General features: G+C 38.9%; 1 non-coding gene across 1 annotated transcript; it reads right to left on the reverse strand.

Moving 5' to 3' along the window:
- Nucleotides 1-7165: 7165 nt before the first annotated feature.
- LOC111763244 (U6 spliceosomal RNA) lies at nucleotides 7166-7272 on the reverse strand. Its single transcript, XR_002796144.1, has one exon. It is a non-coding gene; the product is annotated as a U6 spliceosomal RNA (small nuclear RNA).
- Between the last annotated feature and the right edge of the window lie 8806 nt (nucleotides 7273-16078).

Here is a 16078-nt window from a genome sequence, read left to right on the forward strand (position 1 = left end):
CCCAGCTTGTCTTTGGACAGCCAACATCTCCCAGAACTCATCAAGAATCTTCATTGGACTTTCTTCAGAGCTCCTGGTTGCAGCCTGCCTGCAGAACCTGGACTTGTGCATCCGCACAGCTGTATTGAGAGACTCTGGTAAATGTCTTACTATTGAAAAATACACCATATTGATTCTGTTTCCCTGGAGAACCCTGTCTAATACAGGCGTGTACTCAGAAATCTACAAAACATTGCTACAAGAAATCAAAGAAGACCTAAATGAACAGAAGGAAATTCCCTGTTCATGGATTGAAAGACTAAATAACATTAACATGTCAATTCTACCCAAAGAAAGTTATAGATTCAACTGAATCCCAAGCAAAATTCCAACAACCTTCTTTGCTAAAATGGGAAAGCCAATTATCATATTTATATGGAAAGGAAGAGGGCCCCAAATAGCTAAAAACATCTTAAAAAAGAAAAACAAATTTGGGGGATATACACTTCCTGAACTTTAAACTTATAACAAAGCCACAGTAATTAAAGCAGCATGGTACTGACACAAGGAAAACCATATATACTAGTGGAATCAAACATAGAGTCCAGAAATACAAATCTCAGAGTTATGGCCAACTGATTTTGACATGGATGCAAATTGGGTAAGAATAGTCTCTTTAACAACTGGTTCTTGAAAAACTGCATTTCCATTTGCAAAAGAGTGAAGGAAGAGTCTTACCTCACACCATATAACAAAATCAACTCAAAGTGAATCAAAGCCCAAAATATAAGGGCCAGAACAATAAAACTTCTAGAAGAAAACATAGGCACCAATCTGAGGACCTTGGGACAGGAAATCATTTTTTTTTTACTTTGCACATAAGCACAAGCTAAAAAGAAAAAAATAGATAAATGGGACCTCATCAAAATTTAAAACTTTTGCACCTAAAGGTAGGTAAAATGACTACCTACACAGTGGGAGAAAATACTTGGAAACCACATATCTGATAAAGACTTTATACCTAGAATATATAAACAAATCCTTCAACTCTAACAAAAAGACAAATAACACAATTAAAAAATGGGCCAAAGACTTGAGAATACACTTCTCCAAAGAAGATATACAAATGGCCAAGAAGCATAAGATAAGATGCTCAACATCATTAGCCTTTAAGGAAATGAAAATGAGAACCATAGTGATATACCACTTCATACCAACTAGAATGGCTACTACTAAAAAACTAAATATTACAAGTGTTGGATTGGATATTGAGAATTAGGAACACTTGTTCTTTGTTGTTTGAATAGTAAAATGGTGTACCCAGTGTGGAAGGCAGTTTGGCAGTTCCTTAGAAAGTTAAATATTTAATTTTCATATGATTTTGCAATTCTACTTCTTATTATATACCCAAAAGAATTGAAATCAGGGACTTGAACAGATATTTGCACATGGATGTTCATAGTGGCATTATTCACAATTGCCAAAAGATAGAAAAAACTCAAGTGTCCATTAACTGATGAAGGGAGATACAAAATGTAGTATATACACACCTGGAATATTATTTGGCTGTACAAAGGAATAAAGTTCTGATTCTTGATGACACCATTTTGAGTGAAATAATCCAGACACAAAAGGACAAGTATTGTATGATTTCACTGATATGAAATACTTATAATAAGCAAATTTACAGAGTCAGAAACAGAATATTGCTTACCAGGGGCCAGGGTGGGGTTAGGAAATAGAGTTAATACTTGAATTTTACAGAGATTTTACTTGGGATGATGGAAAAGTTTTGTTAATAGATGGTCATGATGGCAGTACAACATTGTGAATGTAATTAACATCACTGAATTTTATATTTAAATGTGGTTAAAAGGGGAAATTTAGGTTGCATATATGTTACTGGAATACATTTTTTTAAAAAAAGTCCATAGGACTCTACAACACAAACAATAATCCCTAAAGAAAACCATGGATGAAATGTTATTTCAATGGTAATAAATGTTCCACACATTTGTAACAAATGCAAGGAAGTTTGTATTTTATGCTGGATTTTTCTGTAAACCTATAATTTCTCTTAAAAATAACAATAACAAAACAAAACACCTTTGGACTTCAAAGTGAACCATCCAATAAAGTGAAAAACAACCTAAGGAACCACTGGAAAGGTGTGGAGGAAGTCAGGGGCCTGACAGGTTCACTGCAGATAAATGTGGAGTTATGTCTCTGCACTAGAATAGTATTAATACAAAGGCAGCAGTGGTAGTGCCTCCCACTCAAGTAAGCCTGAGCTTAGGCCTCCAGCTTGTTCTCAGAATGCAGGCCAACAATACGCAGGGGAGAAGCAGCAGCAGAGACAGAGGCTCTGGATTGTCCCAGTCTTCCTGCTCAGTCTGGGCCTGAGGGGATGATGGCTTGGCTGGCTGCAGGGGGTTCTACAGCTTGAGAATGGGAATTCTCTTCACCTGGGTATGGAGTCTGTTCAAACATCTGGGGCATGAAGTTACCATTCTTGGGCTCTATAATGCAGGGAAAATTACCATTCTCTACCATTTTTCTGTGAATGGAGCGTACACACATCTTAATGTAGAGAAGATGTTGGTTAATAATAAACATTTCCTAACGTCAGATATTTTTGGTTGAAACCCTCTTTGATTCTGAAATATGTATAACACTGAGGTTTTTTAAAACAAATCAAGTTTATTGATATATATTAATAAAGCATAGAGAGAAAGGACTTCCATAAAATAACTCTGTAAATGCTAGCATATGAGGGACTATGGAAAGTTGGATTATTCATTTTTGCCAATAAATGAGACAATAAATAATGTAAACCATAATCCATGCTGTGTAGCAGTGCTCCAAAATGTATTCAACAAATGCAATGAATGTACCACATTATGAAAGAAGTTGTAGATGTGGGAAAAGTGGGGAGTATGGGGAGTGGGGTATATGGGAACCTCATATTCATATTTATGTTTTAAATTATTATTTATTACCTTTTTTAATGATACATAGATCAAACAAATTGTTACATTAAAAAATATAAGATTGGGAAACGGACTTTGGCCCAGTGGTTAGGGCGTCCGTCTACCACATGGGAGGTCCGCGGTTCAAGCCCCGGGCCTCCTTGACCCGTGTGGAGCTGGCCCATGCGCAGTGCTGATGCGCGCAAGGAGTGCTGTGCCACACAGGGGTGTCCCCCGCATAGGGGAGCCCCACGCGCAAGGGGTGCACCCATATGGAGAGCCGCCCAGCGTGAAGGAGGGAGCAGCCTGCCGAGGAATGGTGCCGCCCACACTTCCCGTGCCGCTGACGACAACAGAAGCGTACAGAGAAACAAAATGCAGCAAAAAAAAAAAAGACACAGAAAACAGACAACCAGGGGAGGGGAGGGGAATTAAATAAATAAAAATAAATCTTAAAAATATATATATATATAAGAGGTTTCCATATATCCCATTCCTCACACACCCTACTCCTCCCACATCAACAAATTCTTTCATTAGACTGGTACATTCATTACATTTGATGCATACAATTTGGAGCACTGCCACACAGCATGAATTATAGTTTACTTTGTAGTTTACACTCTCTCCCACTCATTCAGTGGGTGTATTAGTCAGCCAAAGGGTGCTGATGCAAATAGAAATTGTTTGATTTTTATAAAAGGTATTTATTTAGGGTAGGCACTTACAGATACCATGACATAAAGCATAAGTTACCTCACTCACCAAAGTCTATTTTCACGTGTTGGAGCAAGATGGCTGCTGACATCTGTGAAGGTTCAGGCTTCCTGGGTTCCTCCCTTCAAGGACCTTGTTTCTCTCTGGGTTCAAGCTTCCTTTCTTCCCAGGGCTTGCTACATCCTGGACTCAGTTTTCCTCTATTCCTGGGGCTGGCTTCTCTTTACTCTGTGAGCTTACTTCCCGGGGCTCCAGCTGAAATCTTCAGCATCAAACTCCAACATCAAAACCCTTGCATCAAAATCTCCAACTCTGTCCTTTGCCATGACTTTTATCTGTGATTCCCCAGGGGTGGGGACTCAATGCCCTAATGATGTGGCCCAATCAAAGTCCTAATCATAAATCAATCATGCCAAGTAATAGACCAGATTACAAACATAATCCAATGTCTATTTTTGGGATTCATAACTATATCAAAATGCTACACTCCAACTTCTGAATTCCAAAAACATTACATTATTCAAATAAACCTGAAATCAGTAACAAAGCAAGTACTAAATCACATTACAATCAATTTAAAGAAATACAGATTGCCTGGGGGGGAAAGTCCCCTCTCTGATAGACTTCCAAAATTTGCAAAACATTTTATCTGTTTCCAATACACAAATGGACAAAGGATATACATTTTCATTACAATAAGGGGAAATTAGGAGAGAAACATGAGCCATGGGTGCTCCATATTTCAGTAAACCTGCAGGACATCCTCCATTCAATTTCGGCCTGAGAGTCATTCTTAGGGTGATGGTTTCTTCTCCTTGGTACCTTATGGGAACCCACTCTTTCCACCGGCTTGCCCAAAGGCCATTTTCTTGGTTCCACACTCATCAAGCACCTGGGTGTTGACAAAGGTCCAGACCTCACCCTCCAACAGTGCTGAGGTGATTGCCACAACTTACCCAATCTTTGGATTAGAGTCTTAAACCCCCTAGTACAGTGATGTGAAGACAACATTCCCCCTACATTTTGGCATATAGGCTCAACTCTCTCAGGGCAATGAGTTGATGACCTGGCCTTCCCTAATCCATAGGGAACAGGTACACCCCTCTCAGACCTGTAGGGTGCTGACTTTAACTGCCCTAATCCTTGAGGAATGTGCTTCATGCTCTCTGTACCCTGGAGTGGCAAAAATCTCCCAGAACATTGGGTGGGAACATCCACCCTCTTCAACTGCTGGTGCAAACTTACCCTCTCTGTACACATGGGTGGGGGTCCTCTCTTGGTCCAAGGTAATGTTTTAAATCCAGATCTCAGCTTCCATGGTTCTCCTCTTAAAGCTGTTTCTCCTTCAATCTCTCCTTTCCATGATGCTTTAGTCCAAGCTGACAGTGGTTTTGTTCTATGCAGCTCCCTCAAAAAACTTTTTGGTTTAGCATGCAAGAAGTAGGGGTCCAAGCCATCAGACAGTAAGACTTTCCATAAGTCTTTCATAGGTAACTGAATCTTCAATTCTGATTTACAAATTCCAAGCTTAGTTAAGTACTCCAGTGGAGAACTTTCATCTGGGAGCTTGATTTCCAGTGTCTTGAAATTTCCAGAATCATTTTCTGTTTTCTTTGTGCCTGACAGTTCAGCCTTAGCTTATCTCTCTCATCTATCATTTTGCTATATGCTGCAAAGAGAAGCAAAACCACATCCTCTGGATTTACTTTGGAAAATTTCTTCAGCTAAATGCCCAGGTTCACCATTTCAAATTCTGCCTTCCATAAAACACCAGGAGTTAATCTTGCTAAGTTCTCTGCAACTGTAAAACATGGATCACCTTTCCTCCAGTTTCCAATAATAGTTTAATCTTTTACTTCTAAGCCATCATAAAAAATATCTTTATCATCCATATTGTGATCAACAGTCTCTTCAAAGCACTGTAGGTCTTTTCTTCCAAGCATCTCACAATTGCTCCAAAAAATACCCCTTACCCATTTATAAAACCATTTCATCACTTTGGTAATTACAAAACCACTACTCTGCTTTCAGTATCAAATTCTGTATTAGTTAGCCAAAGGGGTGCTGATGCAAATACCAGAAATTGGTTGGTTTTTATAAAGGGTATTTTGGGGGAAGGAGCTTACAGATACCAGGCCATAAAGCATAAGTTATTTCCCTCACCAAAATCTATTTTCAGGGTTGGAGCAAGATGGCTGCTGATATCTGCTAAGGTTCAGGCTTCTTGGGTTCCTTCCTTCCAGGGTCTTGCTTCTCTCTGGGTTCAAGGTTCCTTTCTTCCTAGGACTTGCTTCTTTCTGGGCTCAGGGTTCCTCTCTTCCTGGGGCTGGCTTCTGTTTCCTCTGTGAGCTTACTTCCCAGGGCTACAGCCTAAGGCTTCAGCATCGAAATCCAGCATCAAAACTCCAACAACAATAAGACTTGCATTAAAACTCCAAGTCTGTCCTTTGACATGCCTTTTATTTGTGAGACCCCACCCACCAAGGGGTGAGAACTCAAGGCCCTAATGACATGGCCCAATCAAAGCTCTCATCATAACTCAATCATGCCCAATAATAGACCAGATTATAAACATAATCCAGTATCTATTTTTTTAATTCATAACTATATCAAACTGCTACAGTGGATTATGGTAGCTATATAACGTCCTGCATCTGTCCCTGCAATATTATTCAGGACAAGCACAAGTCCCCAAAATGCCCACATATCACAACTCTTTCCCCTCTCCCAGCCTTCAGGAACCCCCATGCCCACTGTCTCCACATCAATGATATACTTTCTTGCATTGCTAGAGTAACAATAATTCTATAGTAGAATAAAAGTAAGTCCACTCTAATCCATATATTTTCTCCATTCTGAGGATCCTGGGATGCTGATGCTTACTCCATCTCTAAATTGAGAGGGTGCTTAGATCCCACATGACTGATGGATGGGATTCTCCTACTTGCAGTTTTAGACTCTCTCAGTTCCTTGGTGTAGTGTTTGTCCATCCGCACCTCTTTATTAGCTGATCTGGGTAAATCCAGCAAATTGGAGAGTAGGTATTGCAACTCTGCTGATGGTCAGGGCCCAGCTAGCACATGGACTGTCCAGGGATCCAAGTCTCCTGGGCATATACCAACCCCAGCACCAACCACAGGTTCAGTAAAACTGACAGAAGAGGCATGTGTAGAGAAGTTATCTGAATCCAACTCCATCACACTCTGGAGCACAAATTCCTAAGTAGGGTCCAATGGTGAGGCACTGAACTCCAGAGCTATCTGCCATGACTGTAGGAGCTGGGTGTCTCTGTAGCCCTCAGGAGCACCAGTATCTGGGGTTGTATCTACTTTGGCTGTCCTGTGTTCCTGCTGAGATATGTGTAAACACCTCCATTCTGATGACCTCCCCACTCATTTTGAAGTCTCTTAGCCATATAAACTCATTTGTCTTTTTCATTTTCCCCTTTTATTCAAGATCTTTTTTTTTATTGGCAGTACAATTTCAACTTTATTTGGCCAAAAAATATGGAACGCTTCATGAATTTGCATGTCATCCATGCACAGGGGCCATGCTAATCTTCTCTGTATCATTCCAATTTTAGTATATGTGCTGCCGAAGCGAGGACCTTTTTCTAGTTTTATATACCAGCTGGTGCTTGGTTGTAATCCCTTGGTTCCAGAGAGGGTCATCCCCTGGAGCCATGTCCCACACTGAGGGGAATGTATTGCATTTATATCCGGAGTTCGGCTTAGAGAGTAGCTACAGTTAAGCAACATAGAGGCTTTCAGTAGGTAACTCTTAGGCACCCTGCAGCCCTAGGCCTATTTGGAATTTTAAGCACACAGGCTCATAAACATAGTCATCGGTATCAATGGACCATCATTGAACCATCATTCTTCACTGTTCTTTGCCCTTGCACTTGCGGTATTCTTGGTGTTCTATTAGGGAATGTGACAGTGCTCCCCAGGATGGGAACTCAGCACTCCCTCAGTTGTCATGTGAATCTCTACCCACTATGTCAATACCCAACAAATATCCAAACATATCTATATATTAGATATGCATGCCATGGAAAACTCCCTCTCACCCATGCATTCCTCATCAATGACACCCCACACCAATGTTCCTCTCCTGCCATAGTTGAAGCCCTCTATGATCCAAAATTTCTTCAAAAATAAATCCTAATATATTGCCAAATCCAATTAATAAGAAAATGAAATAGTAATGATAGGATTAAAGACTAGAAATAAAATATATAGCAATTTATAAAAACTAAAATAAAAAATAAATTGGGGTATTAAAAAAGTGAAAAATATCATAAACATTTATTTTAGTGTTTTGCCTTTCATCACTGTAATAGGTGTTGCCCTGAATGTACAGTGGCAAGGCAATCTCTTCCATTTCTTCCTAAATGTCTTACATCTTTTTTTATTATGTCTTCAAAAAAGTTTTAGGTCATAGTAAAGTTACATATAGAATACGGGGGCTCGCATATACATAACATTCTCTCCCCTCCCCCTCCCCCTCCCCACCAATGATCTTTTTACATGTGGATATTACATTTCCTACAAGTAATGTACAAATATTGAAACATAGCTACCAACCATGGTGTCATTATGGTTTACATTAAGGTTTACATTTTAGACTGTACACTTTCATAAATTTTTGGTTACATTATGATTTACATTTTAGACCACACACTTCTGAATAATGCTGAATAATGCTGCTATGAACATGTGTATATTGGTTAATGCCCTTGATTTTATTTCTTCTGTAATATATACCCAGCAGTCAGATCGCTGGGTCATATGGCAAATCTACAGCTAGTTTTTTGAGGAACTGTCAAAGTGTCCTCCACAATGGCTGCATCCTTCTATATTCCCACCAGCAGTGGATGAGGGTTCCCATTCCTACACATCCTCTCCAACACTGGTACTCCTCTGATTTTTCAAAAGCCAACAGTCTAATGGGTGTAAGATGGTATCTCATTGTAGTCTTGATTTGCATTTCCCTAATAGCTAGTGATGTTGAGCATATTTTGTGTACTTTTTAATCATTTGCATTTCTTCTTTGGAGAAGCATCTGTTCAAGTTTCTTGCCCATTTTTTTTTAAATCAAAGATTTATTTTTTATTTATTTCTCTCCCTCCCCCCCCTCGTTGTCCGCTCTCTGTGTCCATTCACTGTGTGCTCTTCTGTGCCCTCTTGCATTCTTGTCATGTAGCACTGGGAAACAGTGTCACCTTTTTTTGTTGTGTCATCTTGCTGCATCAGCTCTCCATGTGTTTGTTGCCACTCCTGGGCTTGCTGCACTTTTTTCATGCGGGGTGGCTCTCCTTGTGGGGTGCTCTCCTTGCACTTAGGGCACCCCTACATGGGGAACATGCCTGTGTGGCACAGCACTCCTTTCTCACATTGCCCATTTTTAAAATGGGTTGTTTGTTTCTCCCATTGGGTAGGTTGTCTTTTCACTTTCTTTTTTTTTTTTTTTGTGACCACTTCTATCCTTATCAGCAGCACCAGGAACCTGTGTTTCTTTTTGTTGTATCATCTTGTTGTGTTAGCTCTCCGTGTGTGCGGCACCATTCTTGGGCAGACTGCACTTTCTTCATGCTAGGTAGCTCTCTCTACGGGGTGCAATCCTTGCATGTGGAGCTCCCCCACGTGGGGGATACCCCTGCGTGTCACGGCACTCTTGTGCACATCAGCAAAGTGCATGGGCCAGCTCCACATGGGTCAAGGGGGCCTGGGGGTTTGAACCATGGACCTCCCATTTGGTAGGTGGATGCCCTATCCATTGGGCCAAGTCTGCTTCCCTCTTTTCACTTTCTTGATGAACTACTTTGAAGTGTACAAGATTTTAATTTTGAGGAGGTCCCATTTATCTATTGTTTCTTTCACTGCTCATGCTTTGGGTGTGAAGGTCATGAATCCATTTCCTACTACATGGTCTTGTAGATGCTTTCCTACATCTTTATGGTCTTGGCTCTTATATTTAGGCCTTTGATCCATCTTTTTTTTTTTTTAATTTTTTTATTTTTTATTGACTTTGTAATAATATTACATTAAAAATATATATGTGAGGTCCCATTCAACCCCACCCCCCCACCCCCCCTCTCCCCCCCCCCAACAACACTTGTTCCCATCATCATGACACATCCATTGGATTTGGTAAGTACATCTTTGGGCACCTCTGCACCTCATATACATTGGTTCACATCATGGCCCATACTCTCCTCTATTCCATCATGTAGGCCCTGTGAGGATTTACAATGTCCGGTGATTACCTCTGAAGCACCACCTTTGATCCATCTTGAGTTGATTTTTGTATAAGGTGTGAGATGATATTCCTCTCTTATTCTTTTGCATATGAATATCCTGTTTTCTAAGCAGCATTTGTTGAAGAGGCCATTGTGTCCCACTAGAGTGTGCTTGGTGGCTTTGTCAAATATCAGATGACTGTATGTACCAGCATATATATCAGAACTCTCAATTTGATTCCATTGGTCAGTATGTCTATTCTTGTGCCCATACCATGTCATTTTTACCACTATAGCATTGTAGCATGTTTTAAAGTCAGGTAGTGTGTGATTCCTCCAATTTCATTTTTCTTTTTCAATATGTCTTCGACTATTCAGTACCTCTTTCCCTTCCAAATAAATTTCATAGTTTTACCAGTTCATTAAAAAATGTTGTGCTGATTTATATTGGAATTGCATTAAATCTGAAGATCAGTTTGGGTATGATACACATCTTAGTGATATTTAGTCTTCCTATCCATGAACAGGTAATATTCTTTCATTTATTTAAGTCTTCTTTGATTTCTTTAACAGTGTTGTTTAGTTTTCTCTGTATGAGTCTTTTACATCTTTACTTAAATTTATTCCTAGGTATTTGATTTTTTAATTTACTATTGTAAACGGTATTTGTTTCTTGATTTTCTCTTCAGCTTCATTATTATTTGCATACAGAAATGCTACTGATATTTACACATTGACCTTATAACGTGCAACTTTACTGAACTGATTTATAAGTTCTAGAAGCTTAGTTGTAGATTTCTCAGGGCTTTCTATGTATAGGATCATGTTGTCTGCAATTAGTGAAATTTTGACTTCTTCCGTTCCAATTTGGATGCCTTTTATACCTGTTTCTTGCCTCAGTGCATGAGAAAGGACTTCTAGCACAATGTTAAATAGGAGGGGTGATAGTGGGCATCCTTGTTTTGTTCCCATCTTAAAGGGAAAGATTTTAGAATTTCTCCATTTTAATGATCTTAGCTGTGCATTTTTCATATATACTCTTTATCATGGTCAAAAATTTTATTTCTATCCCTATATTTTGCATTGGTTTTATCAGGAAAGTGTGCTGTATTTTTTCAAATGGTTTTTCTGTAACTATACATATATGATTTTTTTTCTTTCAATCTGTTTATATGGTGTATTACATTGATTGGTTTTCTTATGCTGAGACATCCTTGCCTACCAGGAATGAAACCCACTTGGTCATGGTGTGTAACTCATTTGATGTGTCATTGAATATGATTAACAATTATTTTTTTGAGAATTTTAGGATCTATGTTCATTAGAGAGATTGGTCTGTAATTTTCCTTTCTTATATTGTCTTTGTTTGGCTTTGGTATGGGGGTAATGTTGACATTATCAAATGAGTTAGACAATGTTCCACTTCAATTTTTTGGAAGAGTTTTGTTTAGGCAAGATTGGTGTTATTTCTTTCCAGAATGTATGGTAGAATTCACCTGTGAAGCCATCTGGCCTGGGCTCTTCTTAGTTGGGAGGTTTTTAATGACTGATTCTATCTCTTTACTTGTGATTGGTTTGTTGAGATCATCAATTTCTTCTTTCATCAATGAGGGCTGCTTGTGTGTTTCTAGGAACTTGTCGATTTCCTCTAAGTTGTCCTTGTTGGCATATAATTTTTCCAAGTATCCTCTTATGATACTTTTTATTTCTGTGGGGTGAGTGGTGTTGTCCCCTTTTTCATTTCTTATTTTGTATATTTGCATCTTCCCTCTCTTTTCCTTTGTTACTCTAGTTAAGGGTTTGTCAATTTTATTAATCTTCCCAAAGAACCAGCTCTTTGTTTTGTTTATATTTTCTTGTGCTTTCTTATTTTCTATTTAATTTAGAAATGGAAATTCTCTAATCAATGTTATTTCTTTCTTTCTTTTTCCTTTGAGGTTAGTTTGTTGTTTTCTTACTAATTCCTCCAAGAGTGCAGTTAGGTCTTCAATTTAAGCTCTTTCTTCTTTTTTAATATATGAATTTATGGTTATAAATTTCCCTCTAAGTACAGCTTTTGCTGCACCCCATAAGTTTTGATATATTGTGATGTCATTTTATTAGTTTCAAGGTAGTTACTGATTTTTTGGAGATTTCCTCCTTGACCCACTGTTTGTCTAAGACTGTGTTGCTTAACTTCCATACCTTTTTGCCTAATCTGTTTCTCTGGCTCTTGCAGATTTCCAGCTTCATTTCACTGTGGTATGATAAATTATTTTGTATGATTTCAATCTTTCTGAATTCAGTGAAACTTTCTCTGTAGCCTAGCATGTGGTCTATCTTGGAAAATGATCCATGTGCACTTCAGAAGAATGTATGTGATGCTGTATTTGGGTGTAGTGTTCTGTACATGTCTATTAGGTCCAGATCCTCTAATATATAATTCAAAGTCTTTGTTTCTATTATTGATTCTCTGTCAAGTTGTTCTGTCTAATGGTGATAATGGTGTATTAAAGTCCTCCACTATTATTGTAAAGGCATCGATTTCTCCACTTATTTTTTCCAGTATTTGCCTCATGTATTTTGAGGTGCCCTAGTTAGTTGCATAAATATTTATGATTGTTCTTTCTTGCTAAAAGATTACCACTTTTACTAATACATAGTGTCCATTTTTGTCTCTCACAATAGTTTTGTATTTAAAGTCTATTTTGGGCGGTGGACTTAGCCCAGTGGTTAGGGCGTCCATCTACCACATGGGAGGTCTGCAGTTCAAACCCCGGGCCTCCTTGACCCATGTGCAGCTGGTCCATGCACAGTGCTGATGCACACAAGGAGTGCCGTGCCACACAGGGTGTCCCCCGTGTAGGGGAGCCCCATGCACAAGGAGTGCACCCCATAAGGAGAGCCGCCCAGCACGACAGAAAGTGCAGCCTGCCTAAGAATGGCGCCGTGCACATTGAAAGGTGACACAACAAGAAGACACAACAAAAAGAAACACAGATTCCCGTGCCACTGACAGCAATAGAAGCGGACAAAGAAGATATAGCAAATAGACACAGAGAACAGACAACCGGGGTGGGGGGGAGGGGAGAGAAATAAATAAATAAATCTTAAAAAAAATAAACTCTATTTTGTCCAATAATTGTATAGCTACTCCTGAACTTTTTTGATTATTGTTTGCTTGTAAGATTGTTTTCCACCCATTCTCTTTCAACCTCCATGAATCTGTGGGTCTAAGGTGGGTTTCTTGTAGACCGCATACAGATGGGTCATATTTCCTTATCTATTATGCTAATCTGTGTCTATTGCCTGGTGAATTTAACCAATTAACAATGTTATTACTCTCAAGGAATTACTTACATTAGCCATATTTTCTTTGGATTTGTGCACCTCATATGTTGTTTTTAGTTCTCTTTTTGTCTTCTATATTGTTCTTACATGCTCCTCCTATTCTGTCTCTTCTGCTCTTTTAAACTGCAGAACTCCCTTTAGTATTTCTTAAAGGTCAGATTTCTTATTGGCATACTGTCTTAGTTTCTGTTTATCTGTGTATATTTTGAACTCTCCATCATTTTTTTTAAGATTCATTTTTCAGTTATTTCTTTCCCATTCTCCTCCCCCACCAGTTGTTTCCTCTCTGTGTCCATTTGCTGTGTGTTCTTCTGTGTCTGCTTCTATTCTTGTCAGCAGCACCAGGAATCTGTGTCTCATTTTGTTGTTGTTGTTGTTGAGTCATCTTGCTGTGTCAGCTCTCCATGTGTGCAGTGCCACTCCTGGGCAGGCTGAACTGGCTTTTGCACTGGGCAGCTGTCCTTATGAGGGTGTACTCCTTGTGCATTGGGTTCCCCTATGTGGAGGATACATGTGCATGGCATGGCACTCCTTGTGCTCATCAGCACTGCATGTGGGCCAGCTCCACATGGGTCAAAGAGGCCCTGGGTTTGAACCACGGACCTCCCATGTAGTAGGAGGACGCTCTAACCACTGAGCCAAGTCCACTTCCCTCCATCATTTTTGAATGCCAGCTTTAATGGGTAGAGAATTCCTGGCTGGAAATTTTTTGTTTTATTACCCCTACTATGTCATCCCACTGCCTTCTTACCTCCATCATTTCAGATGAGAAATCAAACCTCAGTTTTATTGCACTTCTCTTGTATGTGATGGTTCTCTTTTCTCTTGCTACCTTAAGTATTTTCTCTTTGTCTTGATCATTGGATATTTTGACAAGTATATGCCTTTGAGTAGACCTGTTAGGATTTACACTGTTTGGGGTGAGCTGCACTTCCTGGACATGTACATCCAACTCCCTCAATACATTTGGGAACTTTGTAGCCATTATTTGCTCCAATACCCCTTCTATCCCCTTTCCCTCATCTTCCCTTCTGGGGTGCATACAATGCATATGTTTGTGCATTTTTCATTGTCCTTCAAATCCGTAAATCTCTGCTGGATTTTTTTCTACTTTTTTATCTATTAATTCCGCTATCTGTATGATTTCAGATGTACTGTCTTCCACATCACTAATTCTCTCCTCTGCCCCTTTAAATATGCTGTTATTTGCTGAGAGTGTATTTTTGATTTCTTGAATTGTGCCATCCATCACCATCATATCCAATATTTTTTTGTATATGTTTACTATTTCTTTAGTATGCTCTCCAAGTGTTTTCTTTTTTTAATCCTTAATCTCTGCCTTCACTTCATTATGTTGGTTCATGATATTTCTTTGAACAGCTTTGATTAGTTGTGAAATGTTCTGCTCCTCTTCCTGGTTTTTACTTTGTTCTTTGGACTGGGCCATGTTTACCTGATTATTGGTAGGGTTTATAATATTTCGTTGCTGTTTGTTCATCATTTTATATTGATGGGTTTGTTCAGGTGATTAGATTCTCCCTCTAGTCTCAGGTTTTATTTAGTTTCTGTTTTTATATATGTGTTCAGTTTTCTCTTTGACACTGTGTTCTTCTTATTCTATTTACTTGTTGTTGTCTAAGTTACCTTGAAGGAAAAAGATTACGGTAAGGGAAAGCAAAAGACATAAGAAAAGAAAAAGTATAATAGTAATATTGATAGTAAAAATTAGCAGAAGTACCATATAAAACCTAGGAGAATGAATATTAAACTCATGTAAGCATTGTAGAGTTATAGGAATAAAATGTGACATAACTATAATATAATGTGAAACTGATTATGGAGAAGGATGTAGTATGAATTAAAATGCCAGTATGATGAGGAGAGAGGGAAAGATAAAAGAAAGGGCAATAAAAAAGAGTTCATAATAGGAAGAAAATAGAAGTGCTAGAAATAAAAAAAAAAAACAGAAAAATTGGGGGCTAAACCAGGAGAGGAAGAATGTAAGAACAACAGAATGTGGAAGATAGAACGATGTAGGAAGGAAAAGACATAGTCTCGGTAGCCAAAGTAAGTACACACAGAAAATAGGAGATCGAGGACAAGGAAGCACAACAAACAAGAAGCCAGCCAGCAATACATAATAGAAAAAAGAAAGAAAGAAAAATGTGGGGGTGGGGAATAAAGAGGAAGGAAAGACAAGAAAACAATAAAACAGACAACCCCATAAGCAAGGAGTCAGCCAAACACTAAAAATAAACAGACTTCCCTCTTACGCCCTGTGGAGTTTGTCTGGTTGCCAGTGTTTATCAATCAATTACCCTGTAGCTTTCTCCCTGCAGATTTTGTAGTGGGTTTTAATGAGTAAACTAAGTTAAATTATACATCAAAAGTAACTTTTTTTTTGGTTAGGAAACATAAGCTATCCAAGGGAAGCTAATACAGGTATAATGTCTGTGTTTTCCTTGTCCTAAAGTATCATCTAGATGTTTAATATTGCAGTGGATCACTACTCTAAGAGAAGCTGGGAAATAAATTCAAGACCTTGTATATGCAAGACTGAGCTAAACTTTCCTGTTGGGTTGGTTAGCTTTTCAGAAAGAATCCCTTTCCCTGGGGCAGGATTGACTATTAGCAATTGAATAAACTGCTACTTAGGAATCTTCCCCCCCCCCCCCCTGCTTTTTTTTCTAACTGCTTTCTCAACCAGGGCAGCAGGAAGCTATAGCCTGTGTGAGAGTTCCCTTTTGAAATTCAAATGAGACCCTGATGACCTAACTCACCACAGAAAAAAAATGACTCAGTCTCTTTGAGAGAGAGCACCCACCCCTTGCTGGGGACCCTA

Source organism: Dasypus novemcinctus, chromosome X, assembly GCF_030445035.2.
Source record: "Dasypus novemcinctus isolate mDasNov1 chromosome X, mDasNov1.1.hap2, whole genome shotgun sequence".
Taxonomy (NCBI): domain Eukaryota; kingdom Metazoa; phylum Chordata; class Mammalia; order Cingulata; family Dasypodidae; genus Dasypus; species Dasypus novemcinctus.